Raw genomic sequence first — 16280 nt, 5'->3', positions numbered from 1 at the left:
TAATTGGGTATAAATTGGGCGGCATGGACTCGTGGGCCAAAATGGCCTGTTACTGTGGTGTATGTCTAAATTTAAAATTTAAAATCTTTTTTCTTGAGTGCAGTTTACACTATCAATAAGCAGAATTTCTGCCTAGCGCACAGGGAAAAAAAGTCTTTGGCTTTTATGTTGTGTCATGTATGCACTCTAATAATAAATTTGAACTTTATGAACTTAATGACTTGAACATTTAAAAGAGATTTAGACAAGAAAGGTCTGGAATGGTATGTGTAAAATGCAGTCAAATAGGACTAGTTTGGTTGGCTGAAGGGCCTGTTCCTGTGCTGTAGAACTCTCAACAAGAATGAGGAATTGATAGAAAGTAAGAATATTTTACATTGTTTCAGGGAGTGGGCAAGATCGTGAGAACAAAGAGAATGTCTGTGATAGGATGGAAACGAAAGGCCTTTTTATAGTGGAAAAAAAAGTGACTACAAAAGGTGGATAGCTCCGAGGGCGGGGTGGGGTTGAGTCAGAGCTGGAGCGGCCTCACTCCACCTCTATCATAAAGGCAATGCCACTGAAGCAGCATTTCTCACACTTGCAATGTTTCTTGATATATTTAGATTACTGACCAAAATCCATGCAAATTCCATGTCAGGTGCAGACTTTTATAAGGTTACAACAATGATCCTCTCCTCAATTCCTTTAAAATTTCAAATATTCCATCAGGCTTCCAAATTTCAGAGTACACAAACATAGTTTGTTCAATCTGTACTGGGTGCAATTCTGATAAACAAAATCTAAATCCAATTTATTCTTTTTAAGGTATGATAACCAACACTGATCATTGTACTCCAGATGTAGTTGAGCTTCATATAATTCTGTAGTAACTTGTATCTCCCTTGTACTATGATCCTTTGGGATATGAAAATTTGTACAGTATAGGCCTTCTTATGGTTATTTTGAGGCTATTTTGTGAACATAATCTGGACAGGGCCCCATCTATCTTTACTTCTTGATGTTCATTATTCAGGAAGTATGACATTTTGGTTCAAAGTGAATTGCCACACATTTGGTTCCACTGAAATTTATATGTTACACTATTAGCCATCACCCAATCTATTAATATATATATTTGTAAATTAATCCTGCCATATTAAAAACCCTTGTATCTTCAAATCACCATAAACTGATAGCCCTGCTTTATTTTCGAGTAACCGTTTTGCTGGTATAGTACTAATTTCCATTTAACTCACTCTATGGGGAAACAAGATTCATTTTAAGAACACACAACAAAAAAATATTCAGATGAACCTTCACTCAAAATAAATCAGATACTTCATAATTTTTCTTATTGACATAGTTTATGGCTGGGGTTAGGCTTAGGGTAGTACTGGAAGGGACAAGGGCCTAATAGCTGATGGATAAAAATTGTTCCTGAAGCTGTAGATGTTGAATTTTAGTCTTCTGTCTCATCTGCTTTAAGGTAGCAATGAGAAGAGATTGTGACCAGGGTGAAGGGTGTTGGCTGCCTTCTTGAGGCAGCATTCTGCTTGCACATCTTCAGGGGGTGGGAGGTCGGTGCCCATGATGGACTTGGCCATGTTTGCCACTTTCTGCAGCCTTCTGTGCTCTTGGGCACTCCAGTTACCAGACCAGATCTATCTTTGGAGTCAAATAAACTCTTCATATTCCCACAGACTATTGTTATCCACCTATATCAGGGGTGTCAAACTCAAATTCACGGAGGGCCAAAATTAAAAACTTGGACTAAGTCGAGGGCCGAACTAAATATTTATTGAAAATTTTCAACAACATCTGCATGTTTTCTCTTCTTTCAACATATGTAATGTTAAACTTTTTCTTATTAAAATAAAATGTTTAATAATAGTTTTGGATAAACTCTTTCCAGAAGCATTAACAAATGAGAAATAAAATATTCAATAAATAATATTTCTCTATAGAGGATTTGTCAAATGTTGCTAGTGTGCTGTCGAATAGTAAAATCTGAGGGCTATTGAGAATGTGGGGGAATAACATGATTCCTGAAACAATCAAATGGGTGACTGATTGTGGGCATGAACTCTAGCAGGGTTATTTGCCATGCCCTTTTTCCATTGGTACAGATATCCTTTGATTTACACACTTTTCAAGTTTTATGCTTAATGAGCTTGTATCCAGGTGCAGGACCATTTTTAACCAGGAATATATTTATCACTGTGACATGAAACTATTGGAAGATCGTTTTATCCTGAGATTAAAGTTCATAATCCTTACTCAGGCCTGTGTGCGGGAGGGCGGGGTTTGCGGGCGATCGGGTTGGACAACGACAGTGCGGGGGCATCGGCTCCCGCTGCAGGGCGGCATCTCGGCGGATCAGCGGCCCCGTCACCGTGAGTCGCGGATCGGCCTGCGGCAGGGAGGGGGAGTGGGCAACGGTCCTGGCGAGGTCAGGCCCGAGGCCTCCGGTTCTGGGCGCTGGGAAGCGGCCTTGGCTTCCGCTGACACCGGCCAGGCCCCAAAACCAGAGTCCACGGTGAGACCCTGCAACCTAAACAGAGGAGGTGGGGGCGATTAGCAGGCTGACGCCAATGCATTCTGGGATTTGTTGTATTACTGTGCATGCGCTATACTGGCGCGGCGGCCAGCGGGCCACCTCTAATACATTTTGAAATGATCTTGCGGGCCAAATATAATTATATCGCGGGCCAAATTTGGCCCGCGGGCCAGAGTTTGACATGTGTGACCTATATCATTCAGGCAGCAAAGTTTTGGATAGTTGCAACTGATAAGAGTAGAACTTTGGAGAGTTACAAGAAAAACACCAGCAATATTAAGATCAGAAATAAAAGTAAATTAAGGACAGTTCTGGACAATACCATGGAGGTACAACTAAGCAATGAATCATACATGGATACTGAAGTTACTTAGATTCTTAATTCAGTCTAGGCAAACAACAAGGGGTCATTGATGAAAGTGCCACCAATTTAAAGAGGGCCATGCTGGTGATTAACAAAAATGTCAGCAGGACATAGTTGATTAGATTTGTAGGGTTCAATATACACCACAACCATAGATCTGACACATCTAGTCCACACTCTTTCATCACAAATATACGGGCAGGGGTGTTCTTTTCAAGCCTACCAAATATGCTTCTCATGAGTGCAATATTTTAAATCAATTCAGGATTTAATATAAAACATCACCCTGTTTGTTTGGTGTTTATGCTTCATCTCCTGTAAGGTGTCTTCAACAGTTTCAAATTAGTGAGTTGATGTGAAATGATAACGTTACTCAGCTGAGAGTGCCAGAAATACTCGCACTTGAGTATGCTTTATCCAGTTTGTTCAGTAAGTTCTGCTGATATCAGAGAATGAGACCTTAAGTCGTAGGGGCAAAAATTGGCCATTTAGTGCATCAAGTCTTCTCCGCCATTCTAAACAACGGTTCTTTCTTTCAGCCCCATTCTCCGGCCTTCTCCTCATTACCAGCAAGACCCTTAGTTGTCGAGAATCTATCAACCAATGCTTTAAATATACCCATTGACAGTCTCCACAGGTGTCCGTGGCAACAAATTCAACCAATTCATCACCCTGAAGAAAGTTCTACTCATCTCTGTTCTAAAGTGATGTCCTTTAATTCTGAAGCTGTGCCCTCCGGTCATAGACTCTTCCACCACGGGAAACATCTTCTCCATGTCCACTCTATCCATCCTTTTCATTATTTGATAGGTTTCAATGAGACTCTCCCTCGTCCTTCCAAAATCCAGTGATTAGAGGCACAGAGCCATCGAACGCTTCTCATACTATAACCCTTTAATCCCTGGAATCATTCTCATAAAACTTCTCTGGACTCTCTCTAGCAGCAGCACATCCTCCTTAGGTATGATGCTCAAAACTGTTTACAATGCTCTAAATGTAGTCTGACCAATGCTTTCCAAAGCCTCAACTTTATATGATGAAATTAGATGGCTCTTCACTAAGAAAAGCAACAACTTTGTTTTATTTTTCTTTGGCTTGGCTTCGCGGACGAAGATTTATGGAGGGGGTAAAACTATTACCATCCAGCCAACATTGCCCTCCAGAGTCATAACAATGTGTCACATGTTAAACAGATGTTAGTTAGCTCTGTGACTTTCATGCTACAAACTCTCTTGATTTTCTTCTAGGCCTCCATCGGTCGTTATTGACCATGGGTATTTTACCTCTAGTAGTCACTGGTTTGTTTAGCAGCGTCGACTGTGGCTATGGAGGCCAATCCTGAAACGCAGGCTCTGCCACAGTTGCTGCAAATATCGTTGAATTGTTGACTGCTGTCCGCTGTGCTCTTCACTTAGCTCTTCGCTTCTCCAACTGACTTAAGTTCAGTCTTTTGCCTTCCTCTAGGTGTTGATGAAGAGTAGCTCGCCATTTGTTGCTTTCATCCTCCCAGCACTTGTGTTGATTTTTTGTTGCTCTTGCAAAGGTCCTTGAAGTGAAGCTGGGAGGGAATATCACAAGGGAGAAACAGTGAGTTAGAAATTGGGTGTATACTTAACTTCAGAGAAAAAAAAGCATTGGTGTTGATTTTGAGTTTTATTGAGGTATCTGCCTGCTACCAAAGACTGCTTGATTACTGGTACTGACAAACAGCAAGGAATACATGTGGGATGATAGCTAGATGCAAATGATACCCTTTGATAAGATTTTAACCTGGTATCTAATCCAGCGTCTCCAGGACAGGCTTCTCCATATGGGAGAACTGTTCAACTAAAGGGTGGCAAGTTTGAGGTACTTATCATGGAACCTGGGAACTTCTGAAAGCCTGAGCTTACAGACTCAAAAGGCATCATCAGATCATAATTGCAGTGAGTTCTTGTCACACACTGATTTAGGAGGAAATCTCTTTGCAAGATTGATTGAAGGAATTAGCACTCAATCCATCAGATATGTGAATTAGCAAATGTAATCATTTGCCTGATATGGTTAGGAAAACTGCCTCCATGGCACTCAGGTCCTGCCATTTTCACACCCTCAGCAACTGCCACCACACCATCTCACAGAGCTGTAGATTTATCTCCCTTTCCCACCCATTATCCATTAGGAAGTGTGGAATTCTCTTTCTGCAGTAATAACCTAATGCATGCACCGTTTACTTTTAAATTTAGAAATACAGAACAATACAGACCCTTCTGGCCTATGTGCTCATGCCCCCCCCAAATAAACCAATTAACCTACAACCCCCATGCATTTTGGAGGGTAGAAGGAAACTGAAACACCTGGAGGAAACCCATGTACAGATTCCTTACAGGCAGTGCCACATTCAAATCTGGGTCACTGGCACTGTAATAGCCTTGCAATAACCGTGCATTAAATCTGAGTTCCTTTTCTCTGTACATTTACTATTAGGGAATACCCCCTAACCCTCCAATTTTCATTTCCACTGTGTCCTTTTAAAAACAGCTGACACAGGCATACATATCACATCCACAATTTTCTTTGGGGATTCAACACCTTGGAGTGCAAATTTATTGTCTTCAATGAACCGAAATGGGAAAACCCGATTTAGCATTGGGGTTTAGCCCACACCATTTTCACATCAACTTGGAAAGTACCGTGTCCTTCACATCAAGCCTACTCTTACTCAAAGTGGATATTTGATGCAGCCACACTCAAAATAAATTGTTTTTTTATTTATAAGGGCTGGAAATGCTTACATGAGATGCTGTTAACTTTACATTTTTATGTCAAATAAGACAGTGAAGTGCTTTCTGGAGGAGAGTCACTAATGGTATCTGTTGGCAGATAAACTTTAAAAAATATGGCTTATTTTCAAACAAATGATTGAAAATTATTTTTGTTTATATTAATCATTTAAAAACATGCTATTATATATAATAGAGGGGCTTTATTTCCATGTTTCCTAGCAGGCAAGGTTTCTAACCAAGAACAATTACCAGAAACTCATTAATTTACATTCAGTTCTACTGAGCAGATATTAATTTATGAAAGAGCATTGCAAGAGGTCTTTTAAGTTCAGTGTTTCTTTCCTTGTGGGTGTCAGAACTATGAGGGATCCAAAGTGAAAAAAGCTTCCTCCAAAATACCTGGTTGAAAAGACACACCAGTACAAGTGAAACCATTACATCAAGAAAATAGTTGAATCATGGTGAGGTCAAAGAGACTTTACAGATTCAGGACTGAGTGAACACCAAGTTTGGATATGAGTGCAATCTGCAGAATCCAGAAGATGGATCCTGTCAGTCAGGTGCTCCTTGGAAAATGTGGCTTTGTTTAGGAAGTAGCTGAAGGAGAAGAAATCAAACAGTGGAGTTGCTGGGCACCTGTCCTTATTACCAGAGGCCCTTATCATGTACACTCAGAACTCACAGATCATCCTGCAGCACATGTAAGAGGAAGCAACTGGAGCAGTATCAAGGTCAGGGCAGGCACTCAGACAGGGGTAAAGATGTTCAAGGAGGGGGGGTCTTTGCAGGGATTGTGGTCATCCAAAGCACATCAGATGGAGTGTGGCAGGAGCGCTATAAGCAAAATGTCTGGTACATGTAAGCAACTTGGTTTAGCCTTTTCCTTCTGGTAGCTTAAATCTCAATAAACTTTGTTTCTTATACATCTTTGGAATAGTTCAGGTATGAAGATAATTGGAATGGGAGTAAAAGCAATCTACTGGCAGAGCCAGCTGGTTCAGCAGCATCAGTGGGAGGAAAGAGAATTGTCAGTGTTTTGGGCTGAAATTTAATTCTCCAGCAGATTGATTTTTCCCTCTCATCCCAGCGTCTGCAGTTACTTGCGTCTTCAGTTAGATTGGAGGTGCTTACTTTGGAACATGATATGAAAGCAGAAGCAGGTCTATTGGCTCCTAATGCCTGCTTTGTCATTCAGTAAAAACACAATGTTGGAGAAATTTGTGCGCTGCCTGGAAGGAGTTTGTACATTCTCCCATGTCTGCATGGATTTTCTCCAGGGGCTCTGGTTTCCTCCCACCATTCAAAAATGTACCAGGGTGTAGAGCTCGTTGAAAGAATCAAAGGCTTTTATTAGCAAAAGACAGGAGCTCTTCACAGGTGGCCGACCAGTCCGGAATGATCCGACCTGGCTAGGGTCACAACCCTTTAAGGCCCAGACAGTAGGTGTGGCTTAGCTCTCAGCCAATCACTGTAAGCACAGTCTAGATACAGTAACTATATACACTATGTACATTGGTGATAGATCTGTACTATCACACAGGGGTATAGGTTAATGGGGTGGAAATTGGGCGGCATGGACTCCTTGGCCGAAATTACCTGTTATTAATTTTTTAAATAAAACTCAGCAGGTAAAACAGTGTCCTTTATAGAGCAAATATAAAAATACAGAATTGATGTTTTGGCTTGCCCTTCATCAAGGTATTGTCATTCAGTAAGATCATGGTTGATCCTTCTCTTAGTACTGCTTTCCTACACAAGCTCTATATCGCTTGATTCACTTCTCGTCAAAAGATACTTTCAATTTTTAATTAAAATGCGCTTGCCTCTTGGATAAAGAATTCCAAAGGTTCCTTACCTTCTCAGCCCAGAATGTCAGATTGTGGCTCCTGGTCTTAATCATCCCAGGTATAGGAATCCCAGGTTCCTGCATCTATCCATGTCAAGCCCCAGAGCAAATGTGAACATTTCATAACCTCGTCACCTCTCATTCTGCCCAGTCTACATAATGATAAGTTTACTTCTGTCATTTAACTAGCCCATGATATGCATTAGCTTGAATTACATGGGTCTAATTTAACTTTACAATATCATATGCTCTTGATCTTCAGAAATACCAAATACACCCAGTCATGTTTCACTCAATCTATTCTGCTAGTTGTAACTTTAAAGAATTTCACAGATTTTTCAAACCTACCACACTCCCCACCCTGTTTCTACTTGCTATCTCCCTTTTCTTTTCTTCTTTGGCTTGGCTTCGCGGACGAAGATTTATGGAGGGGGTAAAAGTCCACATCAGCTGCAGGCTCGATTGTGGCTGACAAGTCCGATGCGGGACAGGCAGACACGGTTGCAGCGGTTGCAAGGGAAAATTGGTTGGTTGGGGTTGGGTGTTGGGATTTTCCTCCTTTGTCTTTTGTCAGTGAGGTGGGCTCTGCAGTCTTCTTCAAAGGAGGTTGCTGCCCGCCAAACTGTGAGGCGCCAAGATGCACGGTTTGAGGCGATATCAGCCCACTGGCGGTGGTCAATGTGGCAGGCACCAAGAGATTTCTTTAGGCAGTCCTTGTACCTCTTCTTTGGTGCACCTCTGTCACGGTGGCCAGTGGAGAGCTCGCCATATAACACGATCTTGGGAAGGCGATGGTCCTCCATTCTGGAGACGTGACCCACCCAGCGCAGCTGGATCTTCAGCAGCGTGGACTCGATGATGTCGGCCTCTGCCATCTCGAGTACTTCGACGTTAGGGATGAAGTCGCTCCAATAAATTTTGAGGATGGAGCGGAGACAACGCTGGTGGAAGCGTTCTAGGAGCTGTAGGTGATGCCGGTAGAGGACCCATGATTCGGAGCCGAACAGGAGTGTGGGTATGACAACGGCTCTGTATACGCTAATCTTTGTGAGGTTTTTCAGTCTAACCATTTCTCTCCATGGAGTAAAACATGAAAATCTGCAGACTCTGTGGTTTTTTTTAACATTTTATTTAAAATTTCCTCCATACATGTAGTAATCTAAGTTAATATAGTAATACAAATTGCAAAAGAAACAAATTGAAAGTTACATACTGTAGGGCGATCATTGATCACTCACAGACACGAAGTAAGGGCCAAAGGCATTATTGATCTAAAGATCCAAGTATGCCTCAGCATGCTGCTGGCTCAAGTCCAAGGGCAGGTGTGAGGGAGGAGACTAGGGCTCTCGACCTTTAATAGGGGTTTTAAGGGGAAGGGCTACAGGTTCAGCAGGCAGGCCAGCTTGCCCAGCTCATTGGAGAATGTGCATGCAATACCATGTTGCACCACACATTTATGATGGTATTCACCCACCTTACAAACCCCTCCCCTCCCAAAGCCCCCTCCGACAAAATAATCATAGTCAATATAAAAGATATAATATAGCTATGTAAATGTAGCAAAAGAGAATGAAAAGAAAGAAAATTTTTCAAGATTGCACAGAGTGATGTCAACTAAAACATAAATAATAATCCTCATTATAACGCAGAGGAGAATCTTGCAGGTCTAGAGGGACAGAAAGGACATTATTACAAATTTAAGCCTAATATTTGGGTATGCGAGCACCAAATTTCTCAAGCTATTTGTAATTTTTTTTCCAAAGGAATATAACTTTGAATTTCTGAGTGCCATCTTGGCATACCTAAAATATGTCTGATTTCCAAGTAATTGCAATACATTTCCTCACCATCACTAACACTACTTTAACAAATTTCAATTGATATATTGCTAGTTTTAATTTAGACCTTGTCCTTCAATATTTCCTAACAAAAAGATGCTCTGGTTGAAGTAAAAACTCAAAGTTTGAGAAACTCAGCAGGTCAAGAAAGTTTGGGTGCAAATTGGGAGATTGCTTCACTGAGCACCTTCGCTCCATTCACTACAGCAGTGGTTCCCAATCTTTTTCTTCAAACTCACATACCACTTTAAGTATTGTCTATGTCATTGGTGCTCTGTGATTAGTAAGGGATTGCTTAAGGTGGTATGTGAATGGGAAGGGAAGGTTGAGCATCACTGCTCAAGACCCAATTGTTATTGAAATATTTTGCTTGGGGAAAATTGTCATTGGCCAATTTCCTTTGGAGTTTTGAAACCATGCACATAACAAGTCAATTAGGCACGATTAAAACAGTGGTTTTCAAATTTATTTCTTTCCACCCACATCCCACCTTAAGCAATCCTTTACTAATCACAAAGCACCTATGGCATAGGGAATACTTAAAGTGGTACGTGAGTTGGAAGAAAAAGGTTAAGAACCACTGCACTGCAGTAACAGAGACCTCCCGGTATCCAACCATTTCAGTTCTATGTCACCCTCCCACCCTCACATGTCTGTCCACGGTCTTATGCACTGTCCCACCAAGACCACTTGCAAATTGGAGGAACAAACACCTGATTTTCTGCCTGGGCACTCTCCAGCTGGATGGCATTAATGTTAGCTTTTCTGGTTTCTGCTAACCTGCTCTCCTTTCCCCCTCCCTCCTTCCCTTCCCCTTTCCAGTTCTCCTCACTCCCTTCACCTAGCCATTCCACCTCCCTTTGATCTCTGCTGTCCCATTCTTCCCTTCTCCACCTATCACCTCTTGCCTTGCGACCACCTCTTCCCTCCTGACTCTTTTGTTCAGATACTTTCCGACATTTTTCCATACCTTGATGAAGGGCACAAGCCTGAAATGTTGGTTATGTATTTTTACCTTTGCTATATAAAGGAACTGCTTGACATGCAGAGTTTCTCCAACTTTGTGTTTTTATTTCTCTCCATAGATACTACCTGTCCTGCTGAGTTCCTCCAGCATCTCATTGTTAGCTCAGAGGAGATTAAAAATTGCTTCAGAAGGTATCAACAAGAAAGAGAAACAAGAAGCAGATAACCTCAAAGTTTGCAACGCTAGTCAGCAGGTGGTATTTCTGATTATATCAGCCACCAAGATGAGCACAAAACAGCAGGGCATAAACAGGGGTACAGTGCTGCTGGAGCTCACCGGAACGCCAGTCTGACACCTCATGGGACGGCTCCAGCACCATCTTGTCGCCGATTTTGGTGAGTTCCAGCCCCTAAAAAATTAGCATGAACCAGGACCAGCTAATCCAGGTGAAACATAAACGACTGAAGTAGCACAATTTAGTAGTGATCCTGTACGCTGCACTAATGTTGATCTTGGTTTCATGACTTTCTGGGTTCTGCTGCTTGTCAAAGTAAAATCTTTAAACAATTTACTGCTCTGATTTAGTGAGTTTCAAGGAGTTGAGGAACAGCGTCGATTGTCTAAAAGTATTTTTTTTCTTGACATTTGTACAATGACAAACCTGTTTTGCAGGACTGACTTACTTTCACTGTCTATTGGAATTAATCATTGCTTCTTCTACCAAAGTATGCACATTTATGGAAACAATTCTGAACACCTGTTGTAACATGAGGGAAGCTTGGAACTTCAAAATTGTATGACGGCAGGAAGAAAACATGTAAAGTCTGCAGGTGAGATCAGTCTGTCTTTAGAATGTCACAAATGCAGAGAAGCTCTTCAGCACGTGGCAGCACACAACTTAAGCAAATTTTTAATTTCAGTTCAATTTAATTTTTACAAATTTAGACGTACTGCACAGTAACAGGACCTTTTGGCTCACAAGCCCATGCTGTGCAATTACATCCAAATGACCTATAATTCCCTGGATGTTTTGAATGGTGGGAGGTGTAAAGGAAGATTCTAACCTGTTTTTTCTTAATCTGAAGAAAGGACATCTGTGTACCAAGAACATTTAATCTTCCTGCTTGTTTTGGTCACAGACTGTCAGAGGCCTAGACGATGCAAAATAAACCATTGTATTCAAAGTGATAAGCTGAAAATTATGTTATTCGTTAGTAGCCTAGCATGCTAGCTTGCTTGCTTATCTTTCTTGCTGTGCTGGGAATAGGTGCTTGGGTAAGCAGTTTTTGGGTAATATAAGTCATGGTTCCACTGCTGAAGTTTGAGACTCTCCGAGAGGTGGCAACATCTCTCAGCAAGAAGAAGAAGAACTTCTGGAGTCCAGCCAACGTCCTGGTCAGGGGAGGTGGAGAAACTGCTACCGGCGCCCTGACAACCTACTACAAGTGTGCAGTCATTGCCTCGCTTCGGCAGTTGGGACCAGTCCAAGCATTGATAAGTATAGTTGGGAAGGGCTTGCATATTGTAGTGTGAAATCAGCTTTTGAATTTGTAATAAACATTTGTATAATCTGAACTGCTCTCGGTGTGTGTGTCTATTTTCTTTCGGTAGCTCAAACACTGTGACCAATATAAAATGAACAAAGTGAGAGGTACAAGTTTACCCAAGACAGGAGGACACCAGAGCCCCAGGGAAAAAACCCACACAGACATTTGGAGAACACACTGTTATGGGTTATATTATATATTATATTATATAGAAATGTTTTTAAAAGAGATAGGTTGTGTGGGTTTAGTGTAGGTCACTTCACATCTCATTTAAAATGCAAGAGCTTTGCTGAAGTTAGACATGCAGCCACCAATGGCTTTGTAAAAGACAATGGAACTGCTTTGGAAGGAACTTCAAATGTAGGTGCAAATGGAACAAAGTCCAGGCTTAAGTGCTGATAAAGATCTTTCAAGGATTGGATTTGGAGCCTTGGGAGAAGTTGGTTTTTACAAGCAGAGAGAGAGAGAGAGAAAAAGCAAAAAAACAGATTTCCCTCAGTCACAGAGAGAGAGAGAGAGGGAGAGAGAGAGAGAGAGAGAGAGAGAAAGAGAGAGAGAAGTCAGTTCTGAGTTCTGCTTTTGAGGCTGCAACATGGCAAGCTGGCAGGCTTGTTGAAAACTCCATTTTGAAGATGGGTGTGAGTTCTGAGTACAGCCTGTTGAAAACACTTGTCATCCTTACAGAGGAAATGGCTGGGTAGAATGTTTATCCTGAAATAAGGGAAATTAAATACACTCTATGGTGACCTGGAAGAAGATGTTATCACTTGGAAAACCCATGATGGGGCAAGTTTCTTCATCAAGACACAGAAGTGACTGATCGGAAGTAATCAGTTTGTGTGTGTCCAATGAGCCACAAATCTCTCTCTCTGAAACCAAATATATCTATTTATTTATTTTTGAAAGATGGTTTTATGTGAACCTTTGCACTGTGACACTGATGCAAAACAATTAATTCTGTGACCTGTTCATAATAATAAATTCTGATTCTGATCAAAAATAACCAAAGCCATTTTTTTGCTACTTTCCTTAAGCTGTTCAGATCTTAAACCTAATGCATGGTAACAGCATTAACTGCAACTGTTCAAATGCTATTAGTTATTTGTTGGAGTCTCCTTCTGCTATATTCTTTCTGCACAGTGCTAGCATATTGCTCGTAACCTGCTTAAATGATTACCAACCAATGTCACTCACATCCACAGTGATTACATTTTTTGAGAGGCCTGCTGCTGCAGCATATCAGCTCTTGTCTAAGTGGCAAAATGTATCCATTCCAATTTCCCTCCACAGCAACAGGTCTATGACAGATGCCATCTCACTGGCTCTAAGCAAAACCCTGAAACACCAGGACAGCAAAAATTCCTACATTACATTGCTCTTTATTGACTGTAAAGGTTAAAACCTTCTGTTTTAATTCTTAATTAATTTTGTGCCTGTCTCTTTAAGATAACTATTTGTAGTGTTACCATAATGACTATGATATAATATGTCATAATATCTGCCCAGGCTAATGGCTGGATCATTATTCTACAGGATGTGAAGGAAGCGTGAGCACGAGAAATTTTTCTTTGAATTGTGTATCTCTTTAAAATTTGTGTATCTCTTTAAAAGCTATTTATACCTTCATATTCTTTTTATATCTTCATTATACAAACTTTGTTATTCATCAGTATGAAAGTCTTAATACGATGCTATGGAAAATATTTATCTGTTTTATCAATGAATTAAAGCAACATAAAATAACAGCCACAGAGTTTGATTTGTTGGATTAAAGAGATCGAAATCTGGAATATCGTAGCTCACATTTTGGAAGATGCTACTTTGAAATTAGGATATATTAGAATAAGGAAAGTGTCGTCTATATTTTGATTCAAAGTAAAATTTAATTGTGAAGTTTATTTGAAAGAAAGGCTCATAAAATTTGTCTAGAAGAATTAACAACTTGATTTAAAGTCAAGAGGCATTCATGCCGTAATAATAGCATATTCTGGAAGTCTTTGGGAGCATGTCTGTCAATTGTGCAGTTTTAAATTGCACCAAGGTCTGGCCAAACACCTGCGACCTTGTAAAAGATAAATTAGCTCTAGTAGCAGAATTGGCAGGAAGCCCAGAAGATGTTATTCTAAACAACAGATAAGAAAGTTGGTGTGCCGAACCACAAAGATACTTCAGCCAGCAGCAACTCTCTTAAAGGGACCAAGTAAGATACAAAATTTGTTTACAGTTCCCAGGAACCAGAGGAAGCCAGGGCAGAAGTCAAGTTGCAGTCTGAAGAACCAAGATGGATAAGAAGAAGTCTCGTGAAGCTAAAGACCTCGAGCAAACAGCTGCTCTCAAAGAACCATATGATTGTGAGTTGAGACAGCAAAGCAGACTGACAATCCTTGACAGGAGGTTGGAGCCAATGGCCAAAGAAGATCGGCTTCAACAAGCAAGTAAGAAGAAGACTCTGTCAAGGCACTGCAGGCCTCATTCACTGATTAAAGGGTAGTGGAACTGGAACAGATGAATGTATGTTGCAGTACCATTGGTGATGCACCGAATGAAATGCAGAAGATATAGGTTCAATCAGCGGTATCTGAAAGTTCAGATGTGCATCCTGTTGATAGTATTTCCAATGTTAAAGCGCAGGAAGATCTTCAAAGTTTTCAAAGGCCTCTAGAGCAAGTACAGCTTTGCGTACTTCAATCATATCAGCTATGCATGCAAGGCACAAGCTGACTTGGTTACTGTCTGTGCACAAGAAGAGTGGGTGGAGAAAAGATATGCTTTAGAAGATAAGGAGATTCAAATGAAGAACCTGCAACTGAGCAAGAAGTTGAAATCAAGAAAAAATTGGAGCAAGAAGAGCAACGTAAAAGGTTACAAATTTCTAGTGAAGAACAAAATTGATTATTGAATAGAGAAAAGACTTGAGTTTAAGGAACAACGTGCTATGAATATGGCCAAAGTGAAAGCATTAGCTCAGGCTTCTGCAAGATTTGTCACTCAAAATGACATACCCAAAAGGATAGCACCTAACCTTCCAGCAGAGTCTACTGTAGCATGTGGGTACCGCAGCCACAAGAATTGAGTATTGTATACTCGATCAAGGAGCCACGGGTGTCACTGCTCGTGCTCAAATGACAATGACCAATTCTATGGAAAGAGCGAGCAACATTCAATCTCTCCAGAGTGCACAATATAAGGATCTTCCTGAAAAGAAGGTATTTTTAAAAAGTTAAACCATGTGAGTTGATCATAGTCAAACATCAATGTCTCTTCATGTTGCTGGAGATCCAGCTACAAGTCAAGGATCTCCACTAGTGCCACCACTTGCAACCCAAGGATTCTCATTAATGCCATCACTTACAAGTCAAGGTCCTGCACTTATGGCACCAGTTCAAGATCCATTTTCTCCATTCATCTCAAGACAATCAGTCGCAAGTCATTGTGGCAAGACAATACAGCTGTACTGACAATAATCACACCAGCAGTGTGAGTATAAGACAGCTTTAATAAACTACTATGTACACTAGGAGGTCTTGTCCCTCTGCAAGATGAACCTGGATGGTTAGACTATAGCTCTGGACTGCTTTATATACAAGGTCACTGGGATGACCCCTGGTGACCTAGTGGTGTAATTACATATCACTACCATAGCAAAACAAAACGAGCTTCATATGGTTTACCTAAGAAGAAAATTCCAGTTTTTAATGGAGATCCATTACGATATCATGAAATCTTTTGAACATCACATTGAAAGTAATACTAGAAACGCTAAAGATCATTTGTATTACTCGGAACAGTACACTGGAGGACAGGTGAAGGAGTTAACCAAAAGTTGACAATATATGAATCCAGAACAAGGTTTTAAAAGAGCAAAATAATTATTGCATAAACATTATGGCCAGGAACATAAAATCGCAAGGGCCCACATAGACAAGATTCTTTCTTGGTCAACAATAAAATCAGAGGATACAAAGGCTTTACAAACATATACGCTCTTTCTGAGAGGATGTTGTAATGCAATGGGAAGAAGTGTACATTTGCAAGAGCTGAATTTGCTTGCTAATTTGTCAATTATTATTAACAAATTACCTTATAAGCTGGAGGATTTATGGAGAACCATAGCTGCAGAACTTAAGATGCTTCCCGGAATGGAGGCCACTTTTGAGGATGTTGTATAATTTTTGGAATGGCATGTGCATGTTAGCACTGTTCCAGTATTTGGAAATATTAAGAATATTTCAATAGTTCCTAAAGATGTAAAGAAGTCTAAGTCACTGTCTCAACAAAAACCAAAGGGAAGTACCTTTGTTACTGCTGCGTCCGATACAAGTGCAGGAAAGAACAAGAAAGCAAAGGAAGATCAGATTGTTCAGGAAAGGTGTTTGTATTGCAAATACAAGCATGTTTTCGTAAAATGTTCATG

At 40.7% G+C, this 16280-nt stretch overlaps 1 long non-coding RNA gene across 1 annotated transcript in view; it reads left to right on the top strand.

Moving 5' to 3' along the window:
• The window catches only part of LOC138760607 (uncharacterized), a 29421-nt gene extending 17532 nt beyond the window's left edge, over positions 1-11889 (top strand). The window contains exon 3 of the long non-coding RNA XR_011355738.1: positions 10438-11889. This is a non-coding gene — a long non-coding RNA (uncharacterized lncRNA). The remainder of the gene's footprint in view (positions 1-10437) is intronic.
• The last annotated feature ends 4391 nt before the right edge of the window (positions 11890-16280 follow it).

The sequence above is a fragment of the Narcine bancroftii genome, chromosome 4 (genome assembly GCF_036971445.1).
Source record: "Narcine bancroftii isolate sNarBan1 chromosome 4, sNarBan1.hap1, whole genome shotgun sequence".
Classification (NCBI taxonomy): Eukaryota; Metazoa; Chordata; class Chondrichthyes; order Torpediniformes; family Narcinidae; genus Narcine; species Narcine bancroftii.
The sequence above is the reverse complement of the archived record's forward strand: the minus strand, read 5'-3'. Positions and strand labels throughout refer to the sequence as shown.